General features: G+C 39.7%; 3 long non-coding RNA genes across 3 annotated transcripts in view; 2 read left to right on the plus strand and 1 right to left on the minus strand.

Annotated features, from left to right (window-relative positions):
• LOC122812303 overlaps window positions 1-11985 on the plus strand; it is a 108302-nt gene extending 96317 nt beyond the window's left edge. Inside the window, exon 2 of the long non-coding RNA XR_006366382.1 lies at window positions 11610-11985. This is a non-coding gene — a long non-coding RNA (uncharacterized LOC122812303). The remainder of the gene's footprint in view (window positions 1-11609) is intronic.
• LOC122812300 overlaps window positions 1-23515 on the plus strand; it is a 518343-nt gene that overhangs the window by 301752 nt on the left and 193076 nt on the right. The window lies entirely within an intron of this gene.
• Window positions 1-23515, minus strand: part of LOC122812301 — a 73678-nt gene that overhangs the window by 4443 nt on the left and 45720 nt on the right. Inside the window, exon 3 of the long non-coding RNA XR_006366381.1 lies at window positions 15480-15552. This is a non-coding gene — a long non-coding RNA (uncharacterized LOC122812301). The remainder of the gene's footprint in view (window positions 1-15479; window positions 15553-23515) is intronic.

Raw genomic sequence — 23515 nt, forward strand, 5'->3', positions numbered from 1 at the left:
ACCTCAGAAATAGCACACTGTTGTTTTGTTAGAATGACTTGTGGCTATGCTTCTCCAGTCCAGCATCTGTCTGCAGGGTCTATGTCATATAATCAAAAGTTCATCTCTGCGATCCTTCATTCATAGAGCCGAAAACAGTGAACGTACAATTCAGTGAACATGAACTTCAGCAAATTTCTAAAACAGGGAATGCCGTTAGTTGGCCAACTTCAGAAAATGTGTCCTATATATATATATATATATATATATATATATATATATATATATATATATATATATATATATATGTATATATATAGTTAGGGGAGGTGTGGGGGACTGAGGGGTGTGGGTTTGACATACTGAAGCTTGTCTGATGGTCACAATGTTAGCCAACTTATGCCATTCCCTGTTTTAGAAATTCACTGTTTTCAGCTTGATGAATGGAGGTTCACAGAGCTGAACATTTGGTTATATGAAATAGACCTCTGCCTACATGCTGTAATCAACCATGGCCATTTGTACTTTGTCAAAGCAAAAATTTTGGTAGACTGGTTTTCACTGGATTTAACTTACATTTTCGGGCAGAAGTACAGTATGTAGTTGCACCTACTTTACCGTTTAGTTTACAACTCATTCATAACTAAGATGATCATAAATCCATACCTTGCAAATTTGTATTTCTAGACTAGTAGTCATGTTTTGCAACACTGTTAATACTCAGAACTTTATTTATGGCTTTGTACAGTATGAATTATTTACTCAACTTGACCTTTGGACAGTAAATCATTTGGATTACTGATAAAAATCTGAAACACCTATTTCTCTTAACAATGTAAATATCCAATACTTGTATGTTGTGGACCATAACCTAAGACAGCTATATTAGGTATCTGATATTCAAAAACACTGTTTTAAAAATATTGATAAAGCAAGAACTGGTAATGTCTATTATTTTCATGACTTATTTGTTGAAACTGTCCCCCCCCCCCACTTATTTTCTACCGAGTCTTCAGTTGGTATAACTGTTTTTTACAGCTTGTGTGTTATCTAACTCAAAGATCACTTGCATAAAATTTGACCTGTTAGTAACAGCCTGCATTTAATTGCTGGAACCTGTGTTCTGAGAGACTGCCTTCCAGACTATCTGCAAATATACAGAGCTGAGTATATATTTTTTTGGTTATAGAGTTTGTTAATTGTTGCTTAGATCTCTGTTGAAACTGTTGTATCCCTGTTTTGAGAGACTGCTTTCCACTCTATCTGCAAATATACAGAGCTGAGTATATTTTTTTGGTTTTAGAGTTTGTACTGTTAGTTGTTGCTTAGATCTCTGTTGAAACTGTTTTTGTCCCACCCACCCTATTTTTGGCTTGTAGTTTAAATTTGGTGGCTTTTGCAGTTGCCCGTCCCATTGTAGTTTTGATCTGGGTCACTCCCCCGAGTCCCATCTCTTTACCACATTCCACCTAATAAACTCTTTCTGCACTTGCTTTTAGTTCTTTTTTAATTTAATTGCATTTTTTAAACTGTGTTTGGTCTAATATTGCTACATACTCGTGTGCTAGCTTGCACTGCATGTGAATTGTTTTTACTACTGTATTTGCTACTTTTCTGTAAAAAAAAAAAAACTGTAAGCCTGTTTCCTACCTTTCTTGTAACTAGTGTTCCAGATACAGATTTGATGTATCCAGGACTGTACGTAAGCTTCGGAGCCCACCAAGCCTTTCTGTGTTGGAGGGAAGCCTTCTAGCTTATCAGTGGGAGTGGTAAGCACTAGGTAGCCTGTCTACCACATAAGGAGTGGTTCTGGCCCAGAAATTGTAGTTACTGGCCGTTTGGGCAATCTCTTCCATCTCTCTCAACTTTCTGATTTGAAAGCCTGCATTTGCACTTGTTTCTGTCCTGTAACTCATCTAGTGCAGATACAGATTCTTAGTTTTAGCACTTAAATTTGTTTATTCGTGATCAGCACTTGTTCAGAACTTGTAAGCACTAAATAAGCTACTAATTATTATAGCACTCAATCTTCCTCATTACCTATATGAAAACAGGTTTTGTACTTACTTTTCTCACTTGCTTAGAGAAAAACAGCTCTTGTACACACTTTCCTCACTTATCTAGATGAAAATAGTTTTTTATACAGGCATGTCCAAGGGTTAGCCCCCAGTGTTGTTTCCTGTCTATCTGATGAATCTGGGCATCTTGAGGCAATGTAGAAATTGCCTCATGTACACAGACAACCCTCTCCTCCTACCACCCAACACTACAACCTGTGAGAGATGCACTTATCCAGCCAAACTGGAGGTAAAGCTCTCTCCAACCAAGACTGAACTTGACAGTCATGAGGAGAAGGTAAACATTTGCACCACACCACGCTCATCACATAGTCTCACTAAATGTACACCACCAAAATCCACACATAGTAACACAAAAACATTCACAGAGGCTCTCAATAATAATCTGTCTAAGCAACAGAAACCTCCATATCAGAAACACAAGCAACCTCCATCCCCCATCACAACCTAAATGACACATAGCCCACAGACTCAGTGTGCCACTCAACCACAGTCAATAAGGCAAAACAACGGACCAAACACACTAGTCATAGGTGACTCTATAATAAACAACGGAGGGAGAACAGCGGAGAGAAAAGACACTTATAAAGTTAGCGCTTCCATTTATTTAGATATTGTAAACTTCTTCAGATCTAAAGAAGTAAACGAAAGCATTAACTTTATAAGTATCTTGGTTCCAGCGTCTTTCTCGTTCGTTTATTTTTTTATTTTTCATTGGTCCAGCGTGGTTTTTCTTCCGCTTTTTTGTTTTTTTTTAGTGTTTTTTATAGGTGACTCTATAGTCAGGCACACTGATGTCCCACTCACCAGACTAAACAAGGAGAAGGTTACTGTCAGCTGCCTGTCGGGTGCCAGGATCCGCCACATAACCCACGCACTCAAGTCACTCCACAACAAGTACAAACATGACTCTGTCATTGTCCATGTTGGTGTGAATGACCTGAGATGTACCTCCCTGGACTACATGAAAAGAGACATGGAAGAGCTCTCTGATGTTGTAGCCCAGGCAGGTATGACCCTAGCCCCGAGTAGCATTCTGCCATCGCCCAGAATGATACTGCAGTACAAGGACAAAATGATTGACTTCAACAATTGGCTAAGCTTCCGGTGTCATTCTAAGGGGATCCAGTAACTGTCTGCTTGGGATGACATGGTCCACAGACCACGATGCTTTGCCACAGATGGCCTGCACCTGTCGCCCCTGGGATTCCGGATAATGGCTAAGGCTCTTGCTGCCCCTATAGTGCCTTTTTTATACAAGGTTCAAATGACAAATTCACCACCATAACAGGAACAGGCAAGCAAAAACTGAGGGTAATGCTACTCAATGCTAGAAGTCTAAATCTCAAAATGCACTCACTCGAGGAACTCCTTAAAATGGAGAACATCAATATCTGTGCAGTGACTGAGACCTGGTTCAAGGCTCCAGAGAGCAGCCCTGCACTACCAGGCTATAACTCATACCACACTTTTTGGCCATGTAACCTGGAGTGTGTCCATATTCATTAAGGATATACACACCTCCAGGCTAGTTGCTCAGCATAATGCATCCGAGGTTATCCAAGTGCAACTAACTCTGGGTAAAACTGCAATGCAAATTACAGCTTGCTATAGATCCCCCAACATACCCCAGGATTCCCACTCCTCTTTTCTTGATGCACTGGAAAATATTAGGGTTCAACCAAACACCCTAATAATGGGTGACTTCAACTACCCCACTATTAACTGGGAAAACTACTCGTGTACCAACTCCTTAGCTCAACGCTTTCTGGTATTCATAAACTCCAATACCCTGGATCAACTTATCTACACCCCAACCAGGGGCAACAATATCCTAGACCTAGTCATTATCAGCATGAGTGACCGGTGTTCCACACCTGAAGTCAACTCCTCGTTGGTCCGATCCAACCATAAGCTAATTACCCTTGATATCCACATCCCGCCCCCACCTCCCATTAAGGAAACTACGTTAAAAAATTTCTCCAAAGCCAACTTCGTGCTTCTTAAGACAGAAGTAGTGAACAACTGCTGAATCCTACACAAATGCATTCTATAAGCACTTACATGAGTGCATGGATCCTGCTTTCCCAAACAGAACCAAGACGCTATCGTCCAAAAAAGGAAGCCAATGGTGGGCCCCTGCCATAAACAAACTGTACAACAGAAGGAAGAAACTGTTGCAAAAGAAAGTAAAATCCCATGAGTGGAGGAGCTCCCTGGTCAGCCTCAGTAAGAAGCTGAGATCCCTTATAGGATCCTCCAAAGCAAGCTATGAGAACAAAATCATCACTAATTCTAAGGACAACCACAAAGCATTCTATAGCTATGTCAAGAATCTCGAAGGCAACACCCAGCTCTGCTCTGAGTTACAGCACAAGGGCATGAAAATTACAGAACCAACTGATATTGCCAACATCCTGGCAGATAGGTTCAGTGCTAACTTTAACCCTCCACCCCCTAAAGGCACATATCTATACAGAAAGAATGCTGAGTCCCTGTAATCACAACTATACAGGTAAAAGCTGCACTCTCTAAAGCCAAAAACACAGCATCCATGGGACCGGACAACATCCCAGGCTGCATTTTACATAAACTTCAGAACAAACTGGCTCCCCACTTAAGCAACATATTCAATAATAGCCTCGCATCAGGCTCTGTGCTTACTGAATGGCATACAGCAACAGTTATCCCACTCCACAAAAGGGGAGCCATCACTGATCCCAGGAACTATCGACCTATTAGCCTGACGAGCCTGGTCTACAAGGCCATAGAATGTATCATCATGCACCTCTTAAACAAAGACATTGGTAACCTCCAAACTCTGGATCCCATCCAGTTCGGGTTTGTGAAAGGCAGATCATGCCTCCTGTACCTGATCAACTTCTTTGAGGCATTCACCAAAGCCGTAGATGAGGGTAAGGTGGTTCACTCAGCCTATCTTGACCTCGCCAAGGCTTTCAACACCATCCCCCATTCTGGAATTATAGCTAAACTCAATAAACTAGGTATAAATCCCTACATCACAAGATGGGTTGCCAACTGGCTCACTGACAGAACCCACACTGTAAAAGTTGCAGACTTCAAATCTGAAATCAAAGCAGTGACAAGTGGAGTACCACAGGGTTCTGTCCTGGGACCTCTCCTGTTTGGTATCTACATCTCTGAAGTACAGGCTAACACAGAAGGCCTCTGGCTAATGAAGTTCACAGATGGCTGCAAACTAGGAGCCATATTCAAGTCCTCAAATGATGTGGACATCCTGCAGAAGGGCTTTGCTGAGACAGATGCCTGGTGTCAGAGCCATGGCCTCAAGCTCAATGCCAAAAAGTGCAGTGTCATCCCCTTTGGTAAAAACTCTGTACCCATGAACTACCACATAGGCAGCAATCTACTTAACACCAAATGTGTGATAAAAGACCTTGGGACCCAGGTGGACAGTAGTCTCTCCTTTGATAGTCACATCGCCACAGTAGTCAGGACGTCCATCTACATGGCACACCTCATCATAAAAGGGTTCTCATCCAGGAAAAAAGAGGTCATTGTTCCCGTCTACTCGACACTCATTAGACCATTATAGAGTACAATGCCCCTTTTGGAATGTACCTCACAAGACATCTGCAGCAGCTGGAAAGGCCACAGAAGTACCTCACAAAGAGGATTACTGGCCTCAAACAAATGCCCTACACTGACCGCCTCAAAAAACTCCAGCTTTACTCTGTAGCATATTGCCTACTCTGAGGTGATCTCTGCCTAACATATAAAGCTATGTCAAACTCAGAGATGTTGGACATGCTACACCTAAAGAAATCCCAATCCCTCCGAGCTACATGCTCTAGGGACCTAAACCTTGTCACCACAATAAACAGGACATGCTGGAGGGATAGATTCCTGTCCCAGAGACTTCCCATACTCTGGAACAGGCTACCCATCTATGTCAAGCAAAGTTCTTCATTAGCACTCTTCAAGAAAAATCTTGATGAGTGGATAGGAAATAGGAAATACACCCCAGGGATCACTTCTGTGTCTCTGCTCGACAGTGGCACAGGAAAATAACTTTCTTGGGTGGCATAAGCCAGGGAACCTTGTTGGCTAGGCTTACATAGGCCCTTGGGCCGATAGCCTAGTACCTACTTATGAACCTACCTATGAACCTATATATATATATATATATATATATATATATATAAATATATATATATATATATATATATATATATATAAATATATATATATATATATATAAATATATATATATATATATATATATATATATATATATTTATATAAAATTAGAAAGTTTGTGACAAAGCAATTATTCTGTTATTTCTGCTTTACTTGAATTGCTTGTCTTTGTGCTTAGTAAAAGGTTTTTGACTGGAAACCAACACTGTACCCTGCTTGGATTACTTTTGAATGCTTAGTAATTCTGTATAATATTTCAAATTATGTTTTGCATTATTTGTTTGACTTGGGATGAGTTTAAGTTCACTACTTCTACTACCATTATCTGATCCTATTAATACGTAGTGATTGACTATACATATATGAATTGAAAACCTTCCACAAAGAGAAGTTTCTTGCACTGTTTTGTTTTTGGACCCACTCTACTTGTTTAGTGGGTTGTTTGAGACTTTGGGGATACCACGGAGATTACTTATTTTTATGGATATATATAGAGACACCTCCACATTTAGCCCTTGTATGCGCAGCTACTGGTCTAAACCTGTGTAAGGCACTGAAACCTTGCACTGCTGGGATTCTTTCTCTCCCACTTTAAACCATTTATTGGTAGCTGCTCAGATGTCTATATTCTTGAGTGTGGGGAGGGCTTGGAGGAAGTGTTTTTTTTTTTTTTTTTTTTTTTTAATTTAGGATCCTGGCATTGAACAGTAACACCTTGAGGTTCAGTTGAGTTGATTTTACTATGTCGGTAAGCTTGCCAAGTTGGCATTACTTGGAAAGGCACAATTGGAGGTGGATAAAGTTTTAGCTAGTATTTAAAAGCCTACGGGGGAAATGTGCAGACAATCTTTGGCAAAGCAGTGTGGTCTGTTAACCATGTCCTCCCAAGATGACAAATAGTGGATCCCCGTAGAATGACACCAGAATAACAGCAAATTGTTGAAATTGATCATTTTTTTGCTCATATAGTGGCAGCACCCTTGATGATGCTAATGTGCTGCACAGTGCTAGGTTCATACCAGCCTGAGAAATGTAATCTGAAAGCTCCATAATGTCTCTCTCCATATAGTTTGGGATATACTTTTTCTGAGGTGCAAGCCAAAACCAGTGGTCTGTGGCTGACCAAGTCTGCAGATGACTGCAAGCTGGGGGCTGTCTTAAATTACCCTAGTGATGTGAATGTCTCCAAGAGGGCCTTACCCAAACTGACTGGTGCCAGAAGCATGGCCTCAAACTGAATGTCAAGAAATGCATCCTTATCCCCTTTGGGGAAAATGGCATCCCCACTAATTATCACATTAATAACGTACTAAGCACACAATCAGTCGTGAGGGACTTGGGAACCCAGGCTGATAGCAACCTGGCTTTTGACCACCACGTTGCCTCCTTTGCACAGAAGGCATTCTATGTGGCCCCACCTCATAAATAAGGGTATTTCATCCAGGAACAAGGAGGTCATAACATCCCTGTCACCCTCCCTTATCAGACCCATTATCGACTACAATGCCCCTTCGGCATGTACCTTGCCAAGCACATGCAGCAGCTGGAGAGACCACAGAGGTTCCTGACCAGGAAAATCCAGAGTGTGAAATGCCTATCCTATACAGATAGGCTAAAAGCCCTCTACCTCTACTCAGTCTCGTACAGACTATTCAGAGCTGACCTGTGTCTGGCATATGAGGCCATCTCAGACCCAGCCTTGATGGGGTTGCTGCATATCTGTAAGTCAAACTCCAGTTGCGCAACCCACATGCAAGGCCTTAACCTGGTCTGTGGCATTAATAGAACTTGTTGGTGGGATAGATTTGTGGCCCGAAGACTTCCCCATCTGTGAAATAGACTCCCTCTCCATCTTAAAGCAAAGTACCTCTCTAGCATTGTTTAAGAGGAACCTGGATGGGAAACAGAAATACACCCCTGGGATCCCACCTGTGTCCCTTCTGGACAGGTGAAACAGGTGCTGACTTTGAGGGAACATAGGCAAAATTCTTGGCTAAACTTATAAGGGCCTCTGGGCCAATAGCCTAGTATTATCCTATGAACCTATGAACAACAAATAATAATCAATGCATTTAAATTCACACAGTGTGCAAAATGAAATAAATCTGTTTACTCTGCAGTCTTTTTCATTTTTGTAAGGATTAATTTTGTCTTAGATTATTGACATAATATGCATTGTACACTGCATAGACTCTATTTAATCAACTTGCATTAAGACATCTGGTCTGTATAACACATCTCATGGTTTTTCTTTACACTTAGAATTCCTAAATGTGTCTTATGTGTTTTTGTCAGCATTTCTTTCCTTTAGTGGATTCGGCTCTGTTACTTTATCTGCTTTAAACATCATACCTGAGTACAGCTTAGGACTTCTGTGAACAACAATATTGGTTGTACTTATTTCTTTGTAGGAGATAGTTTGCACAGACTTTCTTTGTGTCATATTAGAGTACTGCCATGCTTGAATGATTTTGAGCTCAGTGTTAGTATCCACTTCTTATTGGTCACAGGTTAACTGTTATATTTTGTAAATCACTTGTACTTCTTTCCCACTACATCCTCTTTTTCAACCAGAAGCTACAAATGGTGCCTGATTTCCTTTTCATAGCTCACACTTCATACTCATGTCATATGTTTGCACTCTCAGCGGCATTCTTTAGAGAACCGGCAGTACCTTGAACATGGACATCTTAAATATACCCTGCAACTCTTTACTGTCTCTTCCTGCTAGCCCAAATTCCACATAAATATACTCCTGAAACATTATACATCCAAACCTATGGCTATGAGTCCTTTTTCTTTTTGAGTGCATCTTGTTTAATATTCCTTAAAGGATGCTCACACTGGATCTTAACCAGTAAGTGGCTAGTATTCCTCCGTGATGAATCATTGCACCAGTAACATTCTGTCATGCATTTTTTATAATGTAATTAACTTTAGTCATATCAAAATACTTCATTAAGGGCATTTTCTTATTATTTACCTACAAATTTTAAAGCTTTATTTTCTTTTGTCTGTTAAAGTAAAATTCCCCATTATGTTTCAGTAGTGTACTTAATGGGCAACACAGACATGACAGGTTTGGAATGAACATTGAAATACACTTCATTCCTAAAAATATCAATGAAACTCATTTATCTATTTTTGGACATTTGCTATAAGGCTCACCTTTTCCTCTGTGTCTTTTGTAAATTTTCTAGTTTTAAGACATGGCTAGCATGCTTCAGCTGTGTAACTGGGACTATATACTTACTTTTTGTCACCTTGACATCATTCTGTCTCCGCCTTTTCAATAAATCAGTCTTACATTACTATGCTTTAAATTTTCATCAGTAATATTAACAGCACATTCAGACTTCCTGATTATCTGTGCAAAGCTCTATGACACACTTCATGTGGTGAAGAAATATCAAATGAAGGTGTTTTGTACTTTCCCTCCAGTGAATTAAAATATGCAAAATATGGAATATTCTTTCATCGTGGAGGTTTATTTAGCACATCACTGATGTGAATCCAGCTCAGAAATGTACTTTGTTCTTGGATTGACAGGCAACTCCATCTCACAGCATGACAATTCAGTCTAAAGCAAAGCTTCTTTGTGTAAATGTCTGTGCCCTAGCCTTTTATTCCATAATTGTTGACGTGTTTACACTACTAAGTACACATATACTATATGGTGTCAGAATTATTTATTTATTTAACATTTGTTAACTGGGAAAGTTTGACTTGGAACAAAGCCAATTTTCAGTGGAGGCCCGGGAAGAAATGCTCCAGATGCATGTCTTTGTAACATGGGAGGAAACTGGAGCACCCAGAGGAAACCCACATAAATGCAGGGAGGACATGCAGACTCCACACAGGAGGCACTCCAGCCAAGAATCAAACTGGAGAACCTCTTGCTGTGAGGCAACAAGGCTACTGCTGCACCACTGCACCGTCCTTATTTGACGCATGAAGCTGCATTTTTATTTTGATCTCTGGTCTGGCTTCTGGCTATCTGGAATGTTAAAAGATGAAACATCTCTCTTTTTTCATGGGTATAACACAGAAGTTTCTGTTATATCACATCCATAAACCACAGAAACTTCTATTATATCACATCATCCATAAACCATAGAAGTTTCTATTATATCACATCAATAAGCCACAAAAGTTTCTATTATATCACATCCATAAACCACATATGTTTCTGTTATATATTTTTTTATTTTTTCAGTGAAAAAAAATATTTGTCCTTTCTTGCTTTGAATTTTCTCACACAGTCAACTTATTTCCACACATTACTGACTCACAACTCACTCTCAAAAACACAGTTCATTTATCATGCTCTGCTGAATCACCATCATTCTCAGCTGCAGTTTTTTCAATGTTTGACTTAAGATGACTTTACCACAAAAATCAAGTCTGTTACACAGTAGTGGTGATCTGAATTTGATTAGGAGGTGCCTGTAGGAACTGGCAAAGGAGTATAGGATTAATTGGTTGCTGCCATCTCTCCCATCTTGATGTGAGGAAGGTTACTTAGGCCCACCACTTGGGTGATACATAACTGGAGCAAACACTAGGTGTTACATTCATTGAGTATGGGGACACATCTGTGAGGTGTAGGGTCTCTGCATGCAGAGAGACATACTCCCATCAGAAGCTGAGCCACCAATAGGGAAGGCAGGTTCTCTACCTGAGTAAAGGGTAGGTCTCTGTACAGGACCAGTAAGCTAACCCATTCCCTACTCTGCAGTTTTGCTTTTGGGGAATGGATGAGTTGATAGAGTTTTTCATGCAGGAACACATGAAACATAAGGCTCTTTTGTAGGCCATTAATGCCTCCCCCATGAGCCAATTGGGTGCGAGTAGAGGAGTCATCAGGTGAGGTCCTTTCAGTGGGGGTAGATGACTTCATCTGAACCAAAACGGCTTTGAAGCATTATGGTACTCTGGTAGAAGCTTGGAATTTATTGTTTTGAACTGCATCTCATTATGATTGAATTTACCTTAAAACCAGAAATTATACAGAGTGTTACATTTTTTCATGTATCAGTTCAGGAATGCATTAAAGTATCCAACATATTTAACTTTAAGGAGGAAGAAAAAGGAAACATTCTGTCTTGACAAATAAATCTGTAGCATACCAAGAAGCAAACAAGAGTTAAGACATGTATTCTTCAATAGAAATCAAGGGGTTCTCATGTCTATTGATACGTATGTAATTGATCTGAAGTAGAGTGTAAGACTGTAAGAATGGCACCCTGTATGATTCTTTACAAATGAAGGGTTTTATGTGGAACCAGAACATATCAAGTCAGATATATATTTTTAAAGGAAGTAGAGTTTATTTTATTTTATTTTATTTTATCTGTCTTTGTTTTCCAGGGTAGAGCACTGATTGCCATGCAGCTGACACAAGAAAAAGCGATTTATGTATGCAGAGTTGATGTCATGCATTTAAGACTAAGGGCTTTGGAAAAGTGTAACCTAAAGCATATGAATGGGAAGGAGAGCAAAACAAAGACAAGAAATACTCAAATATTAGATATATTAACTATATAAAAGCAAAATGTTAGCAATTGTGTGGTATCCAAGGTAGCACCTGGAAAAATACATTGACAACTATACAAAAAATGCTAGCTGCATGGGTATAAACATATAAAAACATGTTACAGAACATTTATGAATGCTTCAGAGTTTTATGAGGTTGTAACCATTTTGCAAGAGTCTGCAAAATGTGAAATAAAGTGTTTCCACAAGATGTGAATGGTGTAAAAGTTAAAGGCCAGAGAGAGTGTCTGTGTTGGAACTGAACTGGGGTGGTTTTCAAATTCCATTCTGATACTCAAATTATCCTGCAAAGGCTGGACCAAACAAATCTGTATTGTATTCATCATCATGGGTTAACACCAAGAAATGCAACATAACTTCCTTTGGTAAATCTGGCATCACTACTGCTTACCATATAGATAACATTCCAGTTATATCTGGCTCAGACATCAGGGACATGGTTACATATGTTGATAACAAACTCTCTATTCACTCCCACATCTCTATGGTGGTTAGAAACCCTTCTGTCCTGTACAGCTTATCCTTTGTGTCATCTCCTTAATGTCCAAAGAAGTTATAGTTCCACATTATTCATCCATTAGTAGGCCCATCACTGAATATAATGCACCCTTCTGCATATCCCTCACTAAATGTCTAAACCAGCCTGAGAGATCTTGATGCTTCTTCGATAAAAAAGATCTCATGTTTCATTACACTTCACTACTGTGAGAGACTAAAAGCTCTCTCCTTGCAAGCAGTGTCATGCAAAAGCCGAGGAGTGACCTCTCCTTAGCTTTCCATGTTGTGAATGAACCTGTATTCTTTGAACTCCTTTACCTAAACAGAACAAGTGGAAAAGTAAGCACTTGTTCTAGACATCTAAATATATACTATAACACCAACTACACCTGATGGCATGACAGATACCTAACTCAACATATCCCATGTTTCTAGAATAGGCTGCCCTTACCTATTAAACTGAGATCTTCCCTAGCAACACTTAAGACTAGTCTGGATGACTGAATGGGTGATTACATATTTTCACCCAGGATATGTGGTGAATGTCTTCTTAGTGGGGAATACTGCTGTCTTCTACAAGTACATGGTGATGAGGCTGAGCTTCTTAACAGTCTCTTTTGGCTGTAAGCTTTCCAAGAACCTATGAGCCTGTTAATTGTATTCAATGAACCCAGTGCAAGCTCCCCGTAACATCTTACTAATGAATACTAATGCTCCTCCTGACCCTGACCCTAACCCTAGCCTGCATAAAAACTTTTTCTGCAATGCTGCCATTACACAAAACACTCAGATACCCACTTCAAGCATCAATGGACATACTCAGCACTAAATCTATCCCCTTAACATACACACACACACACACACACACACACACACACACACACACACACACACACACACACACACACACACACACACACACACAGTAATTTCAAGTTTCAGAAATGCAACACTCTTGGTATTTAAATCACAAGCAAAAAATTAACTTTCCCAACCAAACTCCCTCTTTCTGACTTCACACACACTGCACTCCTTTGACAAAATGACACATCAATACAGTAATAGTGATTTATAAATATATCTGTTTATTTAGATAAATCAATATATCTGAGTATCTTTCTAACTATGCACATATACATAATTACTACTAATGCTATACTGTATAATTAAATAATATAAACCTTTTATTCTTTTTGTTTTATACTTGGCATTTTAGTTGCACATTTCTTGATTCTTTGTAACCTCCTGGGTTCATCTTGAAAATGGTTCATGTGGATCATTCTACCCAGTTAACAAAGTAATAAAAAAAAGTAAATAAAAATACTAGTGCATTCAAATGTGGTAATAACTAGACTTATAGGGTGTATACGTAACTGCTGCTCTGAACTGGCTGTGAGTGAGACTGAAATAGCAGGTGGCAAGTGTATAAAAGGAAATCTGAAAAATGGGTTCCAGATGTATGATCAAGTCCCAGACTCTGATAAAATAAGTGTATTGGGGGAAATACAGGGTATGTCAAAAATATTGTTTCTCATAGAATTACTTCCTCTCTAATGTACAGCAATGCTGGTATAAGCATGTATAGGTAGCAGGGGTATGAGAGTACACCCCCACAATATTGGAGGGGTGCACTGTGCTTGCTGACCACAAAAAATGATTTTAATACATAACAGCACATTTCTAACTTTTGTGCTGCATGTGTGGAATCACACAATTGTTTTGACGTTTTTGGACTAAAATAGTAGCATCTTGAACTTTCTATAGGACATCCTGAAAATGGCTGGTGTTCCTCTGTGGAACAGTCTCCCAGGTGGTAAATATGTACTTCATTGTCTCAGTGGTAGTAGAATGGCCTATGCTTCCTATGTTAAATGTTGATATAATAAACATAGTAAATATGGTCATTATATAGAGGATTATGATCATATCTCCGATCTTGGTCAAGTCGTTATGTGGCCAAGATATGGCAGTTAAGAGATTCACCAAGAGAGTTTTGCTTCAGTCTGCTCTCAAGGGGAATCTTGCCATTTATGTTGAGAATACATAACAAATGAGTTATAACTGAAGAGTGTGGATAATAATTCTTTGTAGCATATGGAGCTTTATCTGCTTTTATGCACTATCAGTTACACATTAAAAGTGTAGAAATTCAATAACCCTGCCTCTATCACACAGACAGGGGCAGAAGCAGAGTGTCCTTCTAAGGAAAAATAACTCTAAGAGGTGTTAGACACTTTGATTTGCCATAAGTCTGGTTTAAAACATGACATGACAAAGTATCTAACAGCTTTGAAAGCTGTTTCATTTTCTCACTGCTGTTCTGAGTTGTGTGAAACTGACCACTGATATGTTTTAGCATAAGACTAGAGCTTAGCAGCATTTAGTGGTGCTTAACAAAAACTTGTTAAACAATGTTCTGATGTCAGAAGACTGCCTAAGCATATTTACAGATTGTGGAACATAATCAAGGTGTTCTATGCAGTATACATCAATTAGGATTTTTTTATAGTATGTTTGATAACCTTGAAATTGAACTGACTTATCACGTCATGGAAGCATAGACACATTTATTTATTTTATTTTATTTAGTTTACATTTGTTTACCAGGATAGTCTGAACAAAATGTTCTTTTTCAGCAGAGGCCCTGGGAGAAAAGCTCCATATTTATAAATAACCATACGATACATGTACAACATAAAGATACAAATATTGATTCAATCTCAGATACAAGTACAAAATGAAAATACATGTTTTCATTTCATTGATAAAATCATATACCCTCGACAGGATACAAAGAATAGGAGTATTGTGATTGTAGGTGGAAAACAAGCAAATTAAGTATAGATTGAAACTTTGTTTTTGGACAATGCTGCATATTCAGTCTTTTGGGTTAGTGGTGATAACCTAGCCTTTATGGTTTGAAAATGCATTGTATAAAAGAAGTCAAACTTGTCAGCTACTCAGAGTTTAGACCACTTTAACATAAACAACTTAATATATTTAGCAAAGAAATAGCATATTCCAATATGGAAATGTTACAATAAAGCTTTACAGAGATACAAAGCTCCATTCCTTGGCCAATAGGAATAAGCCAGCACTATTGCCATGTTATGGATGTTGTGCAGAAAACACAAACAAATCACTTGCTGCAAGAGAGTTTATAAAAACTGATATTAAATGTATTACCTGTTCTTGTTCTTCACCAACATTTGAGGTAAAATGTCTTTCTTGTTCTTTGTCAACATTTGAGGTAACTAATCTGTAATATATAAACAATAATTACAAAAGTCTTGCACCTCAACTTATCTTCATTTTATAAGGTGGTTCATTTCAAACATACTGAATTTGAAACAAGGTGCTACATTGTTTCTCCACATCAATGACAGGAATAAAGTCGGTGCTGCAGGGTAACTTACAGAGCAGGCAGCAAATGGAACAAAGCAGAAGGATCATTAAAATACATTATAACTGGTCTGAATTTTCTAATGTCCTGATGACAAAGATGCACTTGCAGTAGGGCAACTATGTGATCTATTAGAATACTACATTAGACAGAAAGGAATGTGGGTGGAATTTGTAAATAAATCTTATCACATAAGCTGTTACCAAAATGTAGTTATTCCATTGTTTCCAAAGTTGTGTAGTGTTTGTGATTTCCATAGCATGCTGTATTTTTACCTCTACCTGCCATCTGCTGATTTTTTTTTACATTTTCTCCCTTCCTGCATATCACTGGCCCTCATGTCCCATCTGCACCAGGTCTTCAAACTGCTTCATGCTCCCCTGGACTTACTCTGGAAGTTGGTTGAGTCAGTCACAGACTGAAGGCAATGGGACTCTGAACATTTGAGCTTCTGTAGGGGGTGGTTTTACTTGGGCCTACCTCATTCTCCCCTTTGTATTTTTGTGGTGTGGTCCAGGATAGACATGCAATGTAGGCATGCAGCATATTGCTCTGTTGCTGCATCAGCTCAGTCACCCCCGCTGTTACTTATTGACCACTCTTCCTCTGGTGATATCCCCAACCTCCACTAGGGATCATCATCAAGAGATGCCCACATACCACCCCCCTGGGATGGGAATGCCTATTCCTCCCTTCCAGTCTGTCAGTCGCCTGAGATGCTAATTGAATCTGGATAGCCTAGGTCATAATCAGGGCATTATCTCTCTCTGCCACCAGAGAGGCTCCATCTGCTGCATTTTCAGGTTAAAAAGATTTTTTGAAAATATTTCTCCTGTACATTATTGCCTGTCAGTTCCCCTTCTATGTCTTTATATCCTACTTCTGTGCATAAAATAACCAATTAATTACAATTCAGAAAAGAACAGTCATTTCTCACCATCCTTCTCTTATCAACCCAATGCATTTTGTAGTTTTCTTCCTTCCATTTCCTCTCTATACTCTTCTATACATCAATTTCACACCTACCAACAAGCAGACACTTCATCTAATAGGAACTTTAACCATCCTAAACCTATGAACTACTTATGAATCATGCCCTATCTACACTCAAATCAATTTCTCCACAAAAATGACTAACCTCCTGTCTACAGATATAGCTTCCTAATTTGTCCATTCCTCTTCAGCATAGAGAAAATCTTAATCTAAAAACATACATTACTAGCCTACACAAAATACAACCCCTCACACACCAGTGCATAAGAAAGTACCAACATTACTTCTCCATAATCACAAAAACACCACCATTCACCCCAATAAACTAAGAGAGAGTGGAGATGTACAGCACAACCTGACCAAATACCAAAATGTCTTCTCCATAATCTCAAAAATTCCACCATTCACCCCAATAAACTAATAGAGAGTGGAGATGTACACCCTAACCCTGACCAAACACCCATCTAATCCCCCATGAATAAAAACTCCCTTCCTCAACAATCTTCTAGAACAAAATAAATCACAGATTCTTCCTCCTGCCTGTAAATATATCATCTCAATGCCTGCAGCATCTGCAGTAAGATATCAGACCTTTATACATGTTTTGTATTCTATCAACCCTACATCATAGTTATCACTGAAACTTGGTTAAGTCCTGAAATTTAAGATGAAGAAATCATTCCTCCTGGTTACACCATCATTAGGAAAGACCAAATAGCTAAACGAGCTGGGGTCATGGCCATCATCTTTCAAGCCATCTAACAAATACGTACTCACCTCCCAAATATTCCACAATAAAGCAATGAAGAAATACTAATAGCCAAACTCTACCTAATTAGTCAGAAGTCCATAATTATTGTAGATCCCTACTCGCTACCTCCCCCCAAAAATGCCAAGACTACCGAAAACATATTTAACTATTTATCATATACTTGCATTCAAGAAATCATCCCCTTTAGTGACCTTAACATATACTCGACCTCTAGCAAACCTAAATCTACTCTCCATAATGTTAACTCTATCATTTCATTTAGCTTATCCAACAACACACCTGATTTGACACAGTATACAAAAATATCCATACTAGACTGCATGCTCTCAATCAACACTGAAAAAAATTAATCTAGCTGGAACCTTCCCAGACTCTCTCAGTGATAATCACCTCACCTGCATCAACAGAGAATACCATAAATCCCCCAAACCCCTATACTTCAACTCTGTGAGAAACTTAACCAACTTTGATAAGTCCATATTTAATGACACACTTAACCAATGTGATTGAGAACCCTTCAGATATCTGCCTGTAGATGTAGCTCTCTGTCACATCAATAATTCCTTCTTAACCATACTAAAACAAGCCACAAATAGAGACATAAATGAATGAAAATAAATTCTGCCCCATGGCTAACCCATCAAACTAAACAACTCATGAGAGACAGAGACAATGTCTGAAAACAATGGCATAAAATTAAGATCCAGTTTTACCTAGATACAAATTGGTGCCTAAGAAACTACACAAAGGCACAAGTTTTTTTATGATTAAAAGATAAAAAATACTTTTCCACAAACCAGACCACACATGCAAAAAAACTTCAAAAGATTAGCCAATCCCCAAATCTTTTCCGATCTAAAACCAGCAGGGACATTGCAGACATATTCAAGAAGCACTTTATTTCCACTACTATAATGGATACCCTACCCCAAATAACCACCCGGCTATAGCTCCACACCCCAACTCAGCCTAACAACCATTTAGACAAATACCATAAAAATACATTAAAAATTGAAATCTATGACACTAGCTGATGACAAACTGCCATTTGAATATGTCACTATAACTGCTGATACCATTTGGTATCCTGTATTTATTCTAATTAATAGATCCACTACAGAAAACTATATCCCAGTCCTATAGAAAGTTTTTTCATAATCCTATTACAAAAAGGTAGCACATCAACTAAACGGTCAAGCTATCACCCTATAACAATCTTTCCTCTCCTCTCTAAAGTACTTGAAAAATATACATATCAGCAATTCCTAGCCATCTGTTTGGATAACCAATTACTTTCTGCTACCTAACATGGCATTCAACCCCTCCACAGCATCAAACCTAACCTACTACAGTTCCACAGTTGACTTGTGCTGTGGCACTTGCATTAAATACAGAGTTCTCTAGTTGGTGTACTTAGTTAGGTAGGGGTTCTCTTCTCACTGTGGTCAATTTGTGTGTGTCTATTTATTGAACCTATGAACCTATAAGTATGGAGACAGATCAAAGGCATTGCTACTTCTGAGACAGAATTTCTACTTCACCTTTTGTGTGAGACAGGGCTAATTACAGAAACCTTTTGTTACATGGAAAGATGAAAAGAGTATGATGCTGTGGAACAAAATCCCGGTACATGTGAGGCAGAGCACCTCGCTGGCCTTGTTCAAGAGAAATCTTGACCAATGGATGGGAGACCGCAGATATACCCCAGGGATTACCTCAGTGTCACTGCTCGACAGAGGCACAGCAAAATAATGGGTATAGTTCCCCATACTAAAGGGGTGGCGTAAGCCACAAAACGATGGGCTAGGCTTGTAAATGCCCTCGGGCAGATAGCCTAGTATGAACCTATGAACCTATGAACCTAGATACCATTAATCAAAGTAAAAATTCAGATACTATTGTCTCCAGCTTTTGCTTGGATGTGTCTAAAGCCTTTGACACTGTTTCACATCAACCATTCTTCCAAAGACTAAATCTTATAGACTTCACAACTCCCTCAACTATCTGGCTCACTAGCTATCTATACAATCACACTCAGTCTGTAAAATGGAATGCCTTCTACTCCACATTCCTTACGATCAATACAAGAGTCCCCCAAGGTTCCATACTTAGACAGTACTTTTCAATATCTTCATTAATGACATGCACAAGGAATCAAAAATCACTATCATAATACAATATAGAATGTGAATGTACCTGCACCAAGACACAGAACATTGTTGGACCTTAGAATAATACAGCAGGAACAAAAATGGAAATACAATCCAAGCATGTATTCAGTAATGAATAATCCAAGTGTAAGTAACAAATAAGTAAGCACCTTCACTAGTTATAATAGCTTCATCAGACTACAGTAAAATCAAGTTTCAAACAGTTATTAATATAGTAATGACATCACTGTAAAAATTCAAACTATCCAATTACATCCCATGCATCATGCATACATTGTAACATAGCAGCCATAATTAGTTAAAACACTTCTTAAAAGCACACACACAGATATCAGCACTTTAGTTTCCTAGCATTCAAGTGATCTCTAATACGTTCACATAGCCTACGGTTTCTCTTTCCAACAGAAAAAAATTTGCACTGCATGCAATGTGCAACTATATCACGTCTTTACTGTCGCAAGTCATCTTGAGTATAAAACCAAAACTGCTTGTAAGTGTCTGGACATCTAAACACATATGATTCATCTCCAACTGAGCAAAAACTGGAGTGCCCACACTTTAAAGTTCCATATACCTCATATTCTCTGGGATTCACTGCAGTCTTGGTTGGATAACACAACATTATTTTAAGTGACTTCCTATTCTTATCACAGAAATAGGGGTGGGCTCCAACTATTCACCCTATCTGTTACACATATAAATACATGAAAACATACTTGGAGGCTCTAAATAAAAATCTGCAGAAGCAACAGAGACCTCCAAAGCAGACATCCAAGCAACCTCCACCCCCCAAACTCAAACCATGAAACACATACTTCACAAAACCAGTGTGCCACACAATCACAGCCCTTAAGGCAAAATAACATACCCAACACACTAGTAATAGGTGACATTATAGTGAGGCACACTGACGTCCCACTCACTAGTCTGAACAAGGAGAAGGTTACTGTTAGCTGCCTGTTAGGTACCAGGATCCGCCACATAACACAAGCACTCAGGTCACTCCAGAACAAGTACAAATATAACTCTGTCATTGTCTATGTTGGTGTGAATGACCTTAGCCGTACCTCCCTGGACTACATGAAAAGAGACATGGAGGAGCTCTCTGATCACATAGTCCAGGCCGGTATGACCCTGACCCTGAGTAGCATCCTTACCTCACCAAGAATTATACCACGGTATAGAGAACAAATTACCAATTTCAACAATTGGATAAGCTTCTGGTGTCATTCAAAGGAGATCCAGTGTCTGTCAGCCTGGGATGACATGCTTGACAAGCCACGCTGCTTCGCTAGAAATGGCTTGCACCTGTCACCCTTAGGCTTTCGAATACTGGCCAAGGCTCTTGCCACCGCAATAGTGCCTTTTTTAGGCAAGGCTCAAAAGACAAACCCACCACTGTAAATATCACAAGTAACAAAAAACTGAGGGTAATGCTACTCAATGCCAGAAGTCCAAACCTCAAAATGCACGCACTCAAGGCCCTCCTCAGTATGGAGAAAATCAATATATGTGCATTAATAGAAACCTGGTTTAAGGGTCCAGAGAGCACCCCAGCACTAACAGGCTACAACTCATACCATACATTTTGGCCACAAAATCTGGACTGAAATACAAAAGGCGGGGGATTATCCATATTCATCAAGGATACCCACACCTCCAGGTTAGTGGCACAGCACAATGCTTCAGAGATCATCCACATGCAACTAACAATGGGCAAAACTGCTATTCAAATTTTAGCTTGCTACAGACCACCCACCATGCCCCAGGACCCCCACACTCCACATTCCTGGAAACACTGGGAAACATAAAGGTCCTACCAAACACCCTGATATTGGGTGATTTCAATTACCAAAACATTAACTACTCAAGTACAAACTCCCTTGCCCAATATTTCCTAGAATTTATAAACTCAAATGCCCTGAATCAACTGGTCAACACCCCCACCAGAGGTGACAACATATTGGACCTGGTCATCACCAACATAGGCAACCATGTTCCACACCGGAGGTCAACCCCTCGCTGGTTAGATCTGACCATAAACTAATCACTCTGGATATCCACATTCCGCCACCCCGGTCAAAGAAACCACCATGAAAAACTTTTCAAAAGCAAACTTCTCATTACTTAAGACCGAGGTGGGAAGTTTCAAGGCCCCCATGCTAAAGGATAATGCTGTCCAAACTGCAAAATCCTTTATTAATGCATGCTACGGGCACTTACAAGAATGCATGGATCATGCTATCCCAATCAAAACCAAGACTCACTCCTCCAAGAAAAGGAAACCAGTCTGGTGGACCCCTGCCATAAATAAGCTATACAATAGAAGGAGGGAACTAGTACAGAAAATAGTAAAATCCCAAGAAGGGAAGACATCACTGATCAGTATCAGCAAAAAACTAAGTTCCCTCATAAAATCATCCAAGGCTAGCTTCAAATGAAAAATTGCCATGGACTGCAAAGATAACCACAAGGCATTATTTAGCTATATCAAAATCTAAGTAGCAATTCTCAGATCTGGTCAGAGTTAGTGCAGAATGGCACAAAATACACTGAACCAACTGATATAGCCAACATCCTGGCAGACAGGTTCAGTGCAAACTTCACCCTGCTCTCACCCCCAAAAGGGCCCATAACTATACCAGAAGAATGTAGTGCCCCTGAAATTACAGACACTCAGGTTAAAACAGCCCTCTCCAAAGCCAAAAACACAGCATCAATGGGACCGGACAGTGTCCCAGGCTGCGTCCTACATGAGATCAAAGATGAACTAACCCCTCGCCTAAACACATTGTTTAAACTCAGCCTCTCCACAGGCTATGTACCCACAGAGTGGTGCACAGCAATGGTTACTCCATTCCACAAAGGTGGAGCCACAACGGACCCTGGGAACTATCGCCCTGTAAGCCTGACTAGCTTGGTCTACAAAGTTATGGAGTGCATCATCATGGATCTTATTAACAGAGACACTGGAAACCTCCAAACACTGGACCCTACCCAGTTCGGCTTTGTTAAGGGCAGATCATGCCTCCTAAACCTGGTGGACTTCTTTGAGACAGTTACCAAGGCTATAGATGAGGGAAAGGTGGTCCACACAGCCTACCTAGACATTGCAAAGGCCTTCAACACCATTCCCCATTCAGGTATTATAGACAAGCTCACCAGCCTGAACATAAACCCCTATGTCATGAGATGGGTTGCCAACTGGCTCACGGACAGAACCTACATGGTAAGAGTTGTGGGAGCTAAGTCTGACTCTAAACCGGTTACAAGTGGCATTCCCCAGGGCTCAGTCCTAGGACTCCTCCTGTTCAGCATATACTTCTCAGAGGTACAGGCCAGCACAGGGGGACTATGGCTGACCAAGTTCGTAGACGACTGCAAACTAGGGGCTATAACTGAATCTTCGGCTAACACACACATCCTCCAAAAGGATCTCACTGAGACAGATACCTGGTGTCAAAACCATGGCCTCAAGCTAAATGCCAAAAAGTGCATAGTCATCCCCTTTGGAAAAAACAAAGTACCCACAAACTACCACATAGGTGGTAGCCCCCTAAATGCAGAAGACATAATAAGGGATCTGGGGACCCAAGTAGATAGTAACCTCTGCTTTGATAATCACATTGCCAAAGTGGTTAGAAAATCCTTCTGTTTGGCCCACCTAATCACAAAAGTGTTTGCATCCAGATCGAAAGAGGTAATTGGGCCCCTCTATACATCAGTCATCAGACCCATTATGGAGTACAATACCCCATTTGGGATGTACGTTACAAGACACCTGCAACAACTGGAAAGGCCACAGAAATACCTCACCAAGAGGATCACTGGCCTCAAACAGATGCCCTATGCAGCTCGAGTGAAGAAACTCCAGCTGTACTCG

This window comes from Protopterus annectens, chromosome 9.part0 (assembly GCF_019279795.1).
Source record: "Protopterus annectens isolate FY-2018-M chromosome 9.part0, PAN1.0, whole genome shotgun sequence".
In the NCBI taxonomy this organism is placed as follows: Eukaryota; Metazoa; Chordata; order Ceratodontiformes; family Protopteridae; genus Protopterus; species Protopterus annectens.